This window comes from Myotis brandtii, unplaced genomic scaffold (genome assembly GCF_000412655.1).
Source record: "Myotis brandtii unplaced genomic scaffold, ASM41265v1 scaffold667, whole genome shotgun sequence".
Lineage (NCBI taxonomy): Eukaryota > Metazoa > Chordata > Mammalia > Chiroptera > Vespertilionidae > Myotis > Myotis brandtii.
The window spans coordinates 813,005-828,199 of record NW_005370593.1 but is presented as its reverse complement, the minus strand read 5'-3'; the positions used below and the strand labels follow the sequence as shown (position 1 = coordinate 828,199).

General features: G+C 39.5%; 1 protein-coding gene across 1 annotated transcript in view; it reads left to right on the top strand.

Annotated features, from left to right (window-relative positions):
* The first annotated feature begins 558 nt into the window (after positions 1–558).
* The window catches only part of AKAP6 (A kinase (PRKA) anchor protein 6), a 509,871-nt gene continuing 495,234 nt past the window's right edge, over positions 559–15,195 (top strand). Inside the window, exon 1 of the mRNA XM_005880979.2 lies at positions 559–706. The gene's annotated coding sequence lies outside the window, so the exon portion shown is untranslated. The remainder of the gene's footprint in view (positions 707–15,195) is intronic.

The following is a 15,195-nucleotide window of genomic DNA, read 5'->3' as shown; positions in this document are numbered from 1 at the left end:
TACCCCTGGATTCTAAACTCCTTCCACATGCCTATTTGATGCTAAGGGAGTGCTGGGGCTATTCTGCACGAGAAGGTCCTGTGGATTGGTGTCTAATTTACTTTACAATTAGAATCACTTTCTCAGCTGTTTATATTCTATTTTTAATTCTTTTTCTTTTTTTGCTCCCTGCTGTGTGTGTGTGTATGGTTGTCTTTGGCAAATGAGCAAAAATTCTTTTGATAACTTCTAAAAAGGTATTGTAATGTTGTCCAGAGAAGAAAAAGTAATCAAATTGCCTAACAGAGAAACACTGTCCATCTGAGTTTATATTTGCTCAGTACTAAATCTGTATTTCCCCTTATCTTTTCTAAATGTATTACAACAAAGTAGGAGGTAATTTTTATTTTTTCCAAAGTGCCTTCAGGGAAATCCATTTTAAATCTATGGATTTTAGTCCAATGAGGGATCCTCTTCCTTTGGTCTAAATTTTGCATATCGTCTGTTTCTTACAGGGCTTCCGTATTGTCTCAGGCGCCACTGGAAATGCAGCAAGGATTCCTGGCACATCCCAGTTGCCATAGCAACAGCAGCCTTTCCCATAATGAGCTGCATCATCTGAACTGATGTCACAGCATCATGCAGCAGGTCAAACAAGGCATCTCCTAGTATTGCAACCTACAGATGTGCTGTAAACATCAAAAGAAGACGGTGGGAGCAGGAGATGGTGAGCATTAAGTGTGTGGGCATTAATTGCATGGCTGTTTTGTTGGTTAGTCTGTGTCTGCTAAGGCGGAGATGGGGGAGATGTTGTCTGCTTAAAATGGACTAGGGAAAGAAGAGCTGTTTTGCCTAAATCTGTTTTTCAGGCTGCTGGGTTAATAAGACAAAGGCTGTAAGACTCCTAAAGGAATTAAAATACATAAAATTATTCTTGCTTCATCCCTGCCTGTTATTTTTAGTGTTCTGATGGAATTTTTAATAAATATAAGATAATTTGGGGCAAAACCCCAAATAGTCTCTAAAATGAGCAGCTCATGGTCTTTCAATATTGTAAAGGTATATATTTCTTTTTTATGGGGCAGAGCTAATTGGTCCCCTATTTGCTCTTGTGATTTATGAAATATTTAGTGATTTGCAGTATGAAATTCAGTATTTACCTCGGTTTGGTTTCAGTTTCTTCATGGCAAGGAATGACTGCTGAATAAGCATTTGACATAACCCTGCTGTGAAAGGGGATCTCTCGCATGTTCAAGAGAGAATTTATTAAAAACATGAGGACCCCAAACAAATAAAATTACTAGAGCCTTTTGATTTATTGCTAATCCTTCAGCTCATGTCCTTCATAGTTAGTGGAAGGACTGCCACGATGTTTTTCCATCAGTAGCTGGTCTCTAAAATAGCTGGAATTGTTTGCAGGCTGACTTGTAATAAGTCTCCTCTCTGCGGCAGTTGCAATGAAGGGTAACCCTGAGGAGAGCCCCTGGAAGTGGCCGTGTTGCTACTCTTGTTTAACTTTATCCAGAATCTGGTAAGATGCAAAAACAGCAGGCTCCTCAGCGGTTGTGGTGAATACAGATCTCTGGCTCCGTTATAACCTCAACTCAATTCTGAAACTCCAGATAAACATGCCTCTTCTTCATTTCAACTCCTCGCTCTCTCTCTTTGGGCATCTTCATTGTATTCTTTCCCCCCTAAAAAACGTGGTCTGACAGTGTCAGATAAGGAGCAGTCTGTTGCCTTTTGTTTTGGGAAATGAAATTGATTTCCCTGGTGCAGCTGATTGCTACTAAGGGAGAGAAAGAAGGAGGCACATGTCAGTTCAATTGATCAATATGTCCACTTGGAATCAGGGAGTGGTCTTTTGGCTCAGTGCTGTGAGTTGATAGTTTTTATTTGAAAAGTCTCACAGGAAAGAATAGCAACCCTGAGTTCCTCCCCTTTAGGCTGCTTGCTGAGCCTAAAAGATGTATCATAAGTCTCACAGGAAAGAATAGCAACCCTGAGTTCCTCCTCTTTTAGGCTGCTCGCTGAGCCTAAAAGAGATGTATCATAGGAAGCAGGAAGGGCAATAACTCTAGCCAGCTTGGAGTGATAAAAAAAAATATATATGTATTATTTATTTATTTATTTTGCCTAGAGTCAAGTGTATTGGTCCCATTAGGCACTAGCTGGAATGAAAGAGCTCAGATTTTAATTAGTTTGTTTATACCCATCACACACATGCTACTCTCGGTCCTTTAAGCTTATGTGGCTGACATGCAGCTGCTGGGATGGGAGAGGTCAGCTCAGCCTGGCTTTATGGCAAGCACTTAGGAGCATGGATTGTTCACTGCCTGCTTTTTTTGTCATGTAATGTGAACAGAAAGCTCTGCTGGGACTGCTGGGTGTGAACACAGCTAAGGCAGAAGCTCTAAGGTGACAGGGAGGAGTGCTAGATGGTGATGGGGGAAGGGAAAGTGTGTTTGGGTGACTGGATTATGAGTCTGGAGAGAATCACTCAGTGCCCATTAAAATTAGTTAAAAGTATTACTTCCAAGGAAAAGCAATGAAGAAAGACTTGTTTGGTAACATGGATTGCTAGGAGTAAACATGACCAAAAGCAGCATTTTAATGAGGTTTTTATTTGCTTAATTTTTATTTCTTTTGTCTAACAGTGCTCTCAGCTGCTTCATCATGGGTGATTTGTACAATTACTGGAAGTCTCAAAGCCAGATTCCTTCAGGGCAGTGTTAGAAAAAGTGGAGTCATGCTTTGAGAGTAGAGAAGGCGCTGGTGGGTGTGGGCTGCCGCAGTTATCTGTGGAATATGCTTCTAACTCAGAGGCGCCTGCAATCTCCCCCTGCCCCTGCAAATGTTGAAAAGGCAGTTACAGTTCCCCAACTTTATGCTTTTTGTGTTCGTTTTGCTCCCGGAGAACAAAGCCCTGGTAATCGGAGCTGTCATCTTGGTGTTCAGTTTCTTCGCAGAGGGCCACAGCCTTGCTGCTCTTTGATTAGCTGTGTGTCTTAATTACTGGCTTAGGCTATTTCAGTTGCCTTAGTTTTATTTTTAATATATCCCCAAGGGGTGGATGGGACAAGTGAGTATGGGGGAAGGGAGAGATTGCTGTATGGCTGCATTGAGTGGCGTTTCACCGGAACTTCCTAGAATTTAAAGAATTTTGTTTCACACTGATGAGTGAAAGGTCAGCATGACCATATTGACTGTGTGGCCGCAATTAAGATGATGGAAGCCTCACAAGCAGCTAACCTCCTCCTTGCCTTTGGTCATGACTTTTTAGTTTTACTTTTTTTTTTTTTACTGAATTATACAGTTACAGAGAAGTTACTTCTTTATAGTTAACTAGGCCATGGTGGGAGTCTAAAAATAATAATTGTAAGAACCACAGCTATCCTTTATTCAGTTCTTATTATGTATCAGACACTGGACTAAGCATTGCATGTATCTTATCTAATTCTTAAATGGCATCATGAGGTAGAGAGTTAACCATGTTACTTTATAGGATTAGGTGCTATTATTCACATTTCTTAGCCAGGTTAACAGAGTTGGCTAAGGGCACATAGTTAAACATTTATTGGTCCAGGATTTCAAACCAATGTGATTTGACTAGGGCATCCTCATGCTTACCCAGTCACCTTGGTTTTATAACATCTTAACTGTGTACACTATGCAGATCAGTCATCTTTACTCTACCACACTCACCCCACTCCTTCTCAGTCTAATTGGAAAATCAGATTTCACATGTAGAATGAAATCCCATTTACAACACTAAGATCAGTTTTACTGCAGGGATGAGCTTGACTCTTGGTCATATCCTAATTTGATCCCAGAGATTTAAATAATGCAGAATTGATGCTCAGATTTTTTGCCACTACCCTTGCTTGACATATTTTTTTAGCAGAACTTGCATATGAAAAAAGCTACACAAATGAGCATGGGCATAATAGAGTTGCACTAAAAGCAGGTCTTACCTGAATCAGTAATGATTCAAATTTGTTTCACCTGTCTACCTGTTTTATCAACTTCAGGCGTCATGACATTTGCATTCCTTGGCAACACTAGGCAAGGACAGAAGAGAAAACTTATCTCACAGCCAGGAAGGTGTACTCTGAATCCACCTCTTGGGTCAAGAAGATAAGAGAGTTATTTTGCTGAGTGTATCAGTGGCTAAATCCAGACGCTGCCTATCTCTGACAAAATACAAGAATGACAGTCTTGTGTAACATCCTGGAAGCCTTGTGTTTAAGCAGAGCTGATACAGTCATCTGTGCATCATCTTGCCCATCCCCAGCTACCCACGCCCAGCATCATTATTGGGCTCTAAGGGGTGTTCTTTGTTTGTGGGGCTAATGCACGCACTGATGGCATATTGATATTGATTCCAGTGTGGTGAATACTTAGAAATATTATTCTACAGAGCTCATTCGCCTTTTCTAGGTTCTGGGAAGAAGTTAACCTTTGTCCTAGCCTGCTCCAAGGAGGCCCCAGCTCTTATCTGCATGAGCTACAGGAATGAGAAGCTGATCAGAAAGCAACAGAGTGATGAAGTGCAGTGACTATGGGAATTAGGTTCCAATTAGGGAGTAAAAAAGCAAGTGGATGTTAAGGAAGTTAGTTGTCCTGCTACATGTCTCATTTCCTTCTCTTTCCGACCCTAGAATTAGTGAATAATAACTTGCTTTGATCCTATAGATTCAATTCAATTCAACAAGTATTTATTACTATGTTCCAGGAGTAACAGTGAATAAGGCTGATGTAAATCTCTTCCCCCACCACATTCTAGAGGGGGAGACAAAAATAAAGTTATAATTGTAGTGGAATAATTTATTCTCTCTGATACTGTAATATTATTTCTATTTACTTCTATGTGCTAATAAATAAACCCATTATCTCTGCACATATCTCTGCAGATGCATATATGGCCCATATATGCTGGTAAAATCACAGCATTAACTAATAGCTTTTTGAAAAAAAATGTTTTTATTGATTTTTTTTAAAGTGAGAGGAAGGGAGAGGATAGAAAGATAGAAACATCCATGAGAGAGAAACATCATCGATCAGCTGCCTCTTGCACGCCCCCTACTGGGCATTGAGCCTGCAAACCAAGCATGCAACCTAACTAGGAGTTGAACTGTGACCTCCTGGTTCCTGGATGGATGCTCAACTGCTGAGCCACACCAGCTGGGCCAGCTTTGTGTTTTTTCCCTGCTTGTGTTTGGATTAGAATATTGCTGGGTGTGGACAAAGCCAATATGGCATTAGCATTTTGTTGGCAAAAGTTATCCTAAACACTATAACTGTAATCAACTGTAAAAAAGTACTTGTCTATTTCAGTTGACATAAGTAAATATGAAAGTTTGTGACAGATTAGTTAAAGAGATATTTTTTATTTCAATAAAAGATATTTCTCAGCTTTAAAAACTGTTTGTCCAGGTGGTTGTTACAGAATAGTCATAGAGGTATAACGTACAGCATAGGGAATATAGTCAATAATATTGTAATAACTATGCATGGTATTGAATGGGTGCAGGATTTATTTGGGTGATCACTATAATCACTGGAGTATATACCTGGAACCAATATAATGATATATGTCAACTGTAATTGAAAATAAAAATGATTGAAACAAAACAAAACAACAAAACAAAAAAACTATTTGTCCAGACAGCCCTATAAATCTAAAGTTCTAGCCAGCATGCCAGTGAGGGTATGTGCCACATTGGGGTAAGTGTACAGTCACCTCCCGCCATGAGCAGCCTGTCCATTCACCCTGGTGTGCCTTACAAATATCACTTTAAATGGGAAGCATTTCTCTAAATTATCATTTTAATGAATGTATTGAAAACTATCATTGTATTTTCATGAAACTTTTCAGGTGCTCATTCACTCATGTACAGGGTATGTTTGACTTGTGACAGTCACTTGCAGATTGACTATTCCTCTTTTATGGCAATTGCACACCCCCAACTCTATAAATGGGATGTGGGTGGGAAGGCTTTTCAGGGGAATATAACTTTTCATAGGACGTTGGCAATAGCTACAGACTTTTTAGGTATTTTGAATTAATAAGGCAGATTTCTTCCCCCGGTTGGTTTTAAGACTTGCAGTGGACAAATGAGAGACTTCATTTCCTTTGTGAGCCACCCGCCATGTTTTATTCTGTTCTCCCGAACTCGTGCTCCAAACTCCTCCCGTCATCTTGCAGCTGCTTTGAGTCACAGGGGAAATGAGGAGGGAATGTGGAACCTCTAGAACAGGCTCATGAGCTGAACCTGGCCTGCAGCTTGTTTTGTGTGGCTCCTGGACAGGCTTCATAGGGCCCTGTGCTTAGCAGGATGCACACTGGTTTAATGCATCTTGAAATTCTTAATAATTTTTGAGCCCGGAATTCTGCATTTCTATTTTACACTGGACCCATGTAGCTAGTCCCATATGATACTTTTGAAATAAAAATAAATGACACAAACACATCTGAGTTTTAGGCTTATCATTAAGATTAGATGATGTGGCTCACTTGGCAAGACTTGACTGCCTTAAATGGAGCAGTATTCTCCCAATCTTAGTGGTCTCCCCAACCTCATCCATTTATCCCACTGCTGCTGCTTGGGTCCTGGAACAATTCTAATAGAAATTGTAGCGCTTAAAAAACTAAAGGACCATTGTCAAAACAATCCAGAGCGAAGGCTCCATGCATGGTAATTTAGAGGCACCCATGGCAATCAGTGCCACGCACAGTAATTCAATGGCACTTCTTTTATAGGCAGTGGGGGACGTACTACATTACACTTGAAGATATTTGGAAGTCAGGCTTATTTGTCACCACCATTGCTTTCAGGGGAGAAATTAAATCTTCTTTGCAAAGCAAGCTAATTAACCATCCTGATGGTTCATTGTTTATATTATTTCTCCTGCCCTTTGTTTTACTACTTGATTACTTTTATCACCTTCTTTGTTTAACTCTCATTTAAATTACACAACATTTTTATGCAGTCTGGCTGGGTATTTTTGCCTTTTTAGTATTATCCTTTTATTTTATTCCCTTTCCTGGAGGCTGGGGGCCTATAATTGGAGGTTATATTATTACAGGAGGAGTTCACATTTTTTTTTAATTAAAAAGGGAATTACAGTCAATATTTATAATGAACCCTCTCCAGTAGGGCAGTTCTAGCCATGCTGATGTTGGTAAGTCCAGATCTGCCGTCACTGCTTGTACTAATGAGAAGCTGGGGACAGGCTCCTGGACCTTATAGTAGTGAAGCATTCTCACCCATCATGTCACAATGAGAAGTGGCTATATTAGTCTACAGTGCAGAAAATTGTTAGAGAATTAATATGAATGACCACACTTGCCAGACAGGAAAAAGGACATTTTTAAAAATATATATTTTTATTGATTTCAGAGATGGAAGGGAGAGGGAGAGAGAGATAGAAACATCAGTGATGAAAGAGAATCATCGACCAGCCACCTCCTGCATGCCCCCCACTGGGGACCGGGCTCACAACCCAGGCATGTGTTCTTGACCGGAATTGAACCCAGGATGCTTCAGTCCACAGGGCGATGCTCTATCCACCGAGCCAAACCAGCCAGGGCAAAAGGACATTTTTTTGGAGGGGGCTGAGTGTAAACAAGGACCTGCAGGGCGATGTTCTATCCACTGAGCCAAACCAGCTAGGACAAAAGGACATTTTTTTTTGAGGGGGGCGGGGAGGGGTTGAGTGTAAACAAGGACCTAAAAAAACTAAAAGGGTCTCTTGTTATCTCTTAGAAGACAGGTGGAATAGAACTCACAGGGTACTCTGTACCCTGAAATAATCCTAATGGCCACCATATTCACCATTGTATAAGCTGTAGAACCAGCTGTTTCAGATAACTACACCAATAGTCAACAATCAACAAATGTGTAAAATGTCTACCATGTCCAAGATCATGTGCTGAAGGAACATACACTTTCAAATTAGGATGACCAAAGAAAGGAATGCACAGGTATGTTACCTGGACAAGCTTATCATAGATTTAACACCAGGTTGCTTGGGATCCACTGTGGAAGGACCTGATTAGCTTTCCCCTTGTTCTGCAGGCATCGAGGTGGAGCTGCAGGCACATTCGGGGCTACCCTCTCGTCTTCTGTTTTTTTTTTCTTTCATTCAGTTGCTTGATTTAAATGTTTTTTTTCTTTAATAACTCATTACTTTTTCTGGCCCACTCAAAATTATTGCCCTCTCCCACCTCAGCTTTTTCAATTCATATGTCATTGTTTCTACCCCACCGGTCTCCTTCACTGTCACCTGGGATAGCTCTGAACCCAGCATCACCCTTCCCATCAGCAGTCCCCCAGGCCTCCGTCTCTCTTGCCACTGTTAATGCCCATTACCTCAGCATAAACATAGCCCATCCAAAACCAAATAACTGCAGCTTGTAAGTAATCTGCTCACATTTAGCTTTTAATAGTTAATTCAAATTTTGTACTGTATTTAAACTGTTTTTTGTTTTTGTGTGAATTAAAAGGGAATGACTCTTTAAAACTCAAATTAGCCACTCTTGTAAGTAGTCTGTGTGGGACATAAACTAGAAATAACTAAAACAGCAGCCTTATTGCTAGGAGACTATATGTAGACATGAAAATAGGTGTGCAAATGTAGTTTTACAATAATTTGTCCTTTAGTGTTATTATTACATTGCATTTTCAATTAAAAATAAATAAAAATGAGGGGAGGGGGTGTTGGGAAGGTGGGCAGCATGCAAGGTACCTGAAAGATGCACATTTCTTCAGCTTTGGCTAGGAGTGGCATGCAGCTTCTAGAACACTATCAGGAAATACCTGTCTCAGAAAAGCAGCTGCGTGAAGAGAAAGAACAGTTCTGGAAATAAAGGTAAAAATAAAAACAACCACAAAACCAGGCATGATTGCTTAGAGAACTAATAATCAAAGTGGTGAATTAAGGTATTATTGTTTTCACTAATTTAGTAATAAATAATTGGTAACATGATTTTCAAACACTTGAATTTTGACTAACCAAACTGAAAAGGTGTTTAGGTTTAGGGCATCAGGAGAGGGAGTAAGAAGGGAAACATGGCCATTGCTCTCCCGGGACCACCTCTCTCACCATTAATCTCCCGCATGGAGAATATCAGTCAATAAACATATATATGTGTAAATTGCTGGATTTTCAGATTCAAAAATCTAAAATAGAAACTTCTGATTTGGGGCAAGCTATAGTAAAAAACAAAACAAAACAACAAACAAAAAACAAAAAACAAAACAACAACAACACTTCAGGTTTGGTAATGTGACCTTTCCATCGCCAAAAAACTAAAAGGGTCTCTTGTTATCTCTTAGAAGACAGGTGGAATAGAACTCACAGGGTACTCTGTACCCTGAAATAATCCTAATGGCCACCATATTCACCATTGTATAAGCTCTAGAAACAGCTGTTTCAGATAACTACACCAGTAGTCAACAATCAACAAATGTGTGAAATGTCTACCACGTCCAAGATCATGTGCTGAAGGAACATACACTTTCAAATTAGGATGACCAAAGAAAGGCATGCACAGGTATGTTACCTGGACAGCTTGCCATAGATTTCACACCAGGTTGCTTGGGATCCGCTGTGGAAGGACCTGATTAGCTTTCCCCTTGTTCTGCAGGCATCGAGGTGGAGCTGCAGGCACATTCGGGGCTACCCTCTCGTCTTCTGTTTTTTTTTTCTTTCATTCAGTTGCTTGATTTAAATGTTTTTTTTCTTTAATAACTCATTACTTTTTCTGGCCCACTCAAAATTATTGCCCTCTCCCACCTCAGCTTTTTCAATTCATATGTCATTGTTTCTACCCCACCGGTCTCCTTCACTGTCACCTGGGATAGCTCTGAACCCAGCATCACCCTTCCCATCAGCAGTCCCCCAGGCCTCCGTCTCTCTTGCCACTGTTAATGCCCATTACCTCAGCATAAACATAGCCCATCCAAAACCAAATAACTGCAGCTTGTAAGTAATCTGCTCACATTTAGCTTTTAATAGTTAATTCAAATTTTGTACTGTATTTAAACTGTTTTTTGTTTTTGTGTGAATTAAAAGGGAATGACTCTTTAAAACTCAAATTAGCCACTCTTGTAAGTAGTCTGTGTGGGACATAAACTAGAAATAACTAAAACAGCAGCCTTATTGCTAGGAGACTATATGTAGACATGAAAATAGGTGTGCAAATGTAGTTTTACAATAATTTGTCCTTTAGTGTTATTATTACATTGCATTTTCAATTAAAAATAAATAAAAATGAGGGGAAGGGGTGTTGGGAAGGTGGGCAGCACGCAAGGTACCTGAGAGATGCACATTTCTTCAGCTTTGGCTAGGAGTGGCATACAGCTTCTAGAACACTATCAGGAAATACCTGTCTCAGAAAAGCAGCTGCCTGAAGAGAAAGAACAGTTCTGGAAATAAAGGTAAAAATAAAAACAACCACAAAACCAGGCATGATTGCTTAGAGAACTAATAATCAAAGTGGTGAATTAAGGTATTATTGTTTTCACTAATTTAGTAATAAATAATTGGTAACATGATTTTCAAACATTTGAATTTTGACTAACCAAAATGAAAAGGTGTTTAGGTTTAGGGCATCAGGAGAGGGAGTAAGAAGGGAAACATGGCCATTGCTCTCCCGGGACCACCTCTCTCACCATTAATCTCCCGCATGGAGAATATCAGTCAATAAACATATATATGTGTAAATTGCTGGATTTTCAGATTCAAAAATCTAAAATAGAAACTTCTGATTTGGGGCAAGCTATAGTAAAAAACAAAACAAAACAACAAACAAAAAACAAAAAACAAAACAACAACAACACTTCAGGTTTGGTAATGTGACCTTTCCATCGCCATTTGAGGTTCTAGAGTATCTTTGAAAAGGATCATTTGTTTTTATTTCCAGCTGGTAGACAGTGCTCATTTTGCTCACCTTTATAGCCAATTAACCTAATAATACAAACCAGAGCAAAGAACAAAAAGAAAAACCCTCTAAGAAGTTAAAAATAATATGGAGAAACATGTCTCTTCTTCAGCTGGCTATGTTGCCTTTTCCCTGGTCCTCTGCCTCTTAGCCCGGTAGGTGGGTTTTGGAGTTAGGTGTATTTACCTTTGAATCTTTGCTTTAACAGAAAATTATTAGATCAGTGATCTTGAGTTTCTTAAAGTGTCATTTTCCCCATGTATAAAATGGGGAAAATATTCATTTTACAGGATGAAATGAAGTATTTTTACATAAAGTTATTGGCACAAAGGTAGTATTTGATAAATACAAGTTATCATTTCACTACTCAGAAGTAGTGAGATAAAATTATTACTCCCCCAAAAGAAATGTCATTTTTCCTCAACTCCAATCCCAAAACCAAGAAAATAATTTTTAGAGCTTTTGTTAATGGCAAGAAAACCCCTTTAATACATTTTAAATGCTTATGCTGTGTTAGTCACATATATTATATTACTTAATTTCATTTCCTTGCTTAATTTTTCTCCATAGCACTTATTACCATCTGCAAACTACACATTTCACTTATGTATTATTTGTCACCCTGAAGTATAAAGCATGTTGCATGAAGGCAGAGATTTTTGTCTATTTTATTCATTGATGTTTCCTTAGCTCTTAGAATAGTGCCAGGCACATGGTAGGTGCTCATAGATATTTGTTCCAAGAGTGAATGAATTCACATAGCCCTGTGAGGAAGGAAGCATGATTGCATTCCATATGTAGAAAATGAATTCTCTTTTGCAGTGATGCTTTCCAAGATTCTAAACACCCTTGAGTGATTCTTGCTATTCCATATAGCATGCCCAGAAACCCTTGTGGCTGATGGTTAAAGCATCATGCACTGCCCAATTTTTTTACATTCTTCCGCTGAAAGTAGGGATGTTGCCTCGGCAGTTCTGATGGGCTCTTCTTCTCTACGAGATTTCTATGAGGGACCTGGGGTTTCACAGGTCATTTGAAAGATACATTGGTTCTTCTAGCTGTCTCTTTCTTTGCATTTCTTTAGTGTAGTTGAGTCTCCTTCAGGAACAATTATTTATTCTCCTTTAAATCATGAATCTTAGCTGTAAATCTCGGATTGATAGATGAATTGGTGGATTTTGAAAGAATCGTCAAGAAAAGCACCAGATAGGGAGAATGATATGCTATAACAGTCAACCATTCTTGCTATTAAAATGCTCTAATGAGAAATAAAGCAAAGCACAGGCACACAACAATACAGTTGTTTGGCCAGAAGAACATACAGCCTCACAAGTGAAGGAAATAATTAAGAAAGCTGATATAAAAATAGGATGCAGTCAAAATGGTTTGATTTTCAAGAAAAAAATTTCCTACCTGCTCACTGAGAAATACTCAATTCAAAAGCAAGACGTATTTTTAAATGTCATACTTTTGAACTATTTTTCAGTGAGCAGGTGTGAGATATTTTTCCTTGAAATTCAAACCATTTTGACAGTATCCTATTTTTAGAATGCCTTCCTCTTTAAAAGGGTATAACAATATCCAAAAGCAATTAGAAAAACATCCTGGGAGAAGGCAGTGTTCTGGTTATACCATAATAATAACAGGCTGAATAAAAAAAAAAAAGTAATGCTGTTAAAATTAAAAACTCATAGTGTTTTTACTTTATGGTTATGAAACATATTTAATACATTTACTTTGAGCAACCTCATCATACTACAAGATAAAAATTATGCCTCATGAACATTTTCTTACATCTGCAATGCATCCCATGGCTGTTATAATACACAAGGACATTATTGTGTTTAAATAGCATGTTATTCTGATATTTTAAAGAACTCTGAACTGGAAGTAAGGAACCTAGGTTTTAGTATCTGCTGTCATGATCTTCCTGAACTTTAATTTCTTTCACAATAAAACAAGAAGGTTAAATTTAAATGATCTTTTTTGTTTCCTTTTAGCTCTAGTATTTTGTGGCTCACTTATAAGGATCTCTGTATCTCTCTGAACTCTCTGACTGGAGTACAGCCTTATCTTCAATCCCATCCTTCAGGGTAGAGACTGGCTGTCATCCTCAGCCTTCTATTCCATCTCTCCCCTCACCCAAGTCCTGCTGAGTCACCAAGTCCTGTAGAGTTTCTAACTCTCTGGGATTTGGTGAAAATGCACTTAGGATCACCCCAAATAATTTTTTGTTGTGTAATATAGATCCAGGGCATGCTCTTCACCTCTGGGCTTCCCCTTTTCTAAACCATAGACCTGATATTATTAGAGATTTTCTCATGGCAGGCCCTTACATCCTCACGATCTTTCTAGCTGTGCTCTGAACCTTTTCGAGCTCTGTTCAAGCCTGTGTCCAGGGCAACGTCAGGTATCCAGTGTGGCTGGTGTACTGTGGTGAGGAGGGGAGAAAATGCGGGGTGAGCACTGAACTGGGGACTGTAACGAACAAGAGATGTGTTATCCTAGATGAAAAGAGTTTGTTATTTTTTTCACTTTGAAGTAAAAGTTTATCGGATCAGAGAGTTCCAAAGTTGATATATGAAGTTACTACATCCTGACTCAAGAGGATTACATACTGCTGATTTCAGCACCAGAATGTATTTCTTTTTTGTAGGCATGATTCTCATTTGTCTTTTGAATTAATTCCAATGGACAGGAGCCATATAATACACAAGGACATTATTGTGTTTAAATAGCATGTTATTCTGATATTTTAAAGAACTCTGAACTGGAAGTAAGGAACCTGAGTTTTAGTATCTGCTGTCATGATCTTCCTGAACTTTAATTTCTTTCACAATAAAACAAGAAGGTTAAATTTAAATGATCTTTTTTGTTTCCTTTTAGCTCTAGTATTTTGTGGCTCACTTATAAGGATCTCTGTATCTCTCTGAACTCTCTGACTGGAGTACAGCCTTATCTTCAATCCCATCCTTCAGGGTAGAGACTGGCTGTCATCCTCAGACTTCTATTCCATCTCTCCCCTCACCCAAGTCCTGCTGAGTCACCAAGTCCTGTAGAGTTTCTAACTCTCTGGGATTTGGTGAAAATGTGCTTAGGATCACCCCAAATAATTTTTTTGTTGTGTAATATAGATCCAGGGCATGCTCTTCACCTCCGGGCTTCCCCTTTTCTAAACCATAGACTTGATATTATTAGAGATTTTCTCATGGCAGGCCCTTACATCCTCACAATCTTTCTAGCTGTGCTCTGAACCTTTTTGAGCTCTGTTCAAGCCTGTGTCCAGGGCAACGTCAGGTATCCAGTGTGGCTGGTGTATTGTGGTGAGGAGGGGAGAAAATGCGGGGTGAGCACTGAACTGGGGACTGTAACGAACAAGAGATGTGTTATCCTAGATGAAAAGAGTTTATTTTTTTCACTTTGAAGTAAAAGTTTATCTGATCAGAGAGTTCCAAAGTTGATATATAAAGTTACTACATCCTGACTCAAGAGGATTACATACTGCTGATTTCAGCACCAGAATGTATTTCTTTTTTGTAGGCATGATTCTCATTTGTCTTTTGAATTAATTCCAATGGACAGGAGCCAGTTTTAACTCTGTGGCCCACAACAGTGGCATTGTTCACAGCAATGTTCACAAGAGAGCAACGCTGCAGCCTTTTTTTCTCCTTGAAGGAGTAAGACGACTGGTTCCCATGAAGAAGGCAGGTGGCATGTTTTTGAGCTGGGCTTGGGGTCAATTAGATCTTCTGAGTTCAAATCCCAGTCACACACCAGCTCTATGCCTAGGGAAAGTTGCCTAACCTTTCTGGGCTCTGCTTTTCTTCATAGTACCTGCCTTGCTAAGCGTTGTGTAGTTTAGACACAATGTGTGTAAAGCACCTAGCACAGTTCCTGGGATGCAGGAAATGAATTCTCAGGAGTGGTCAGTGGAAGCTGGGGCTATTCATAATGTAAAAGGAGGACTACCTGGGGCCAGCTTCACTGCCTGGCCTTGTTGTAGGAGAATTTCTGTTCCACAACCAGACCTGTGGTATTTCAGTGGTCACTTTAGTCTTGTACCAGCATCTTGTCCAACAATGTGATTGTTCCCTAAATTGGACAGGAACAATCACATCACATGATCAACATCTATACTAATAAAAGCCTAGGTGGTCCTTGCGCCCTCGTGTGTGACGTTGTCATAAGATGGCCACCACAAAGATGGCCATCACAAGATAGCTGCGTGCATGGGGATCAGGCCGGCCGGCAGGGGAGGGCAGTTGGGG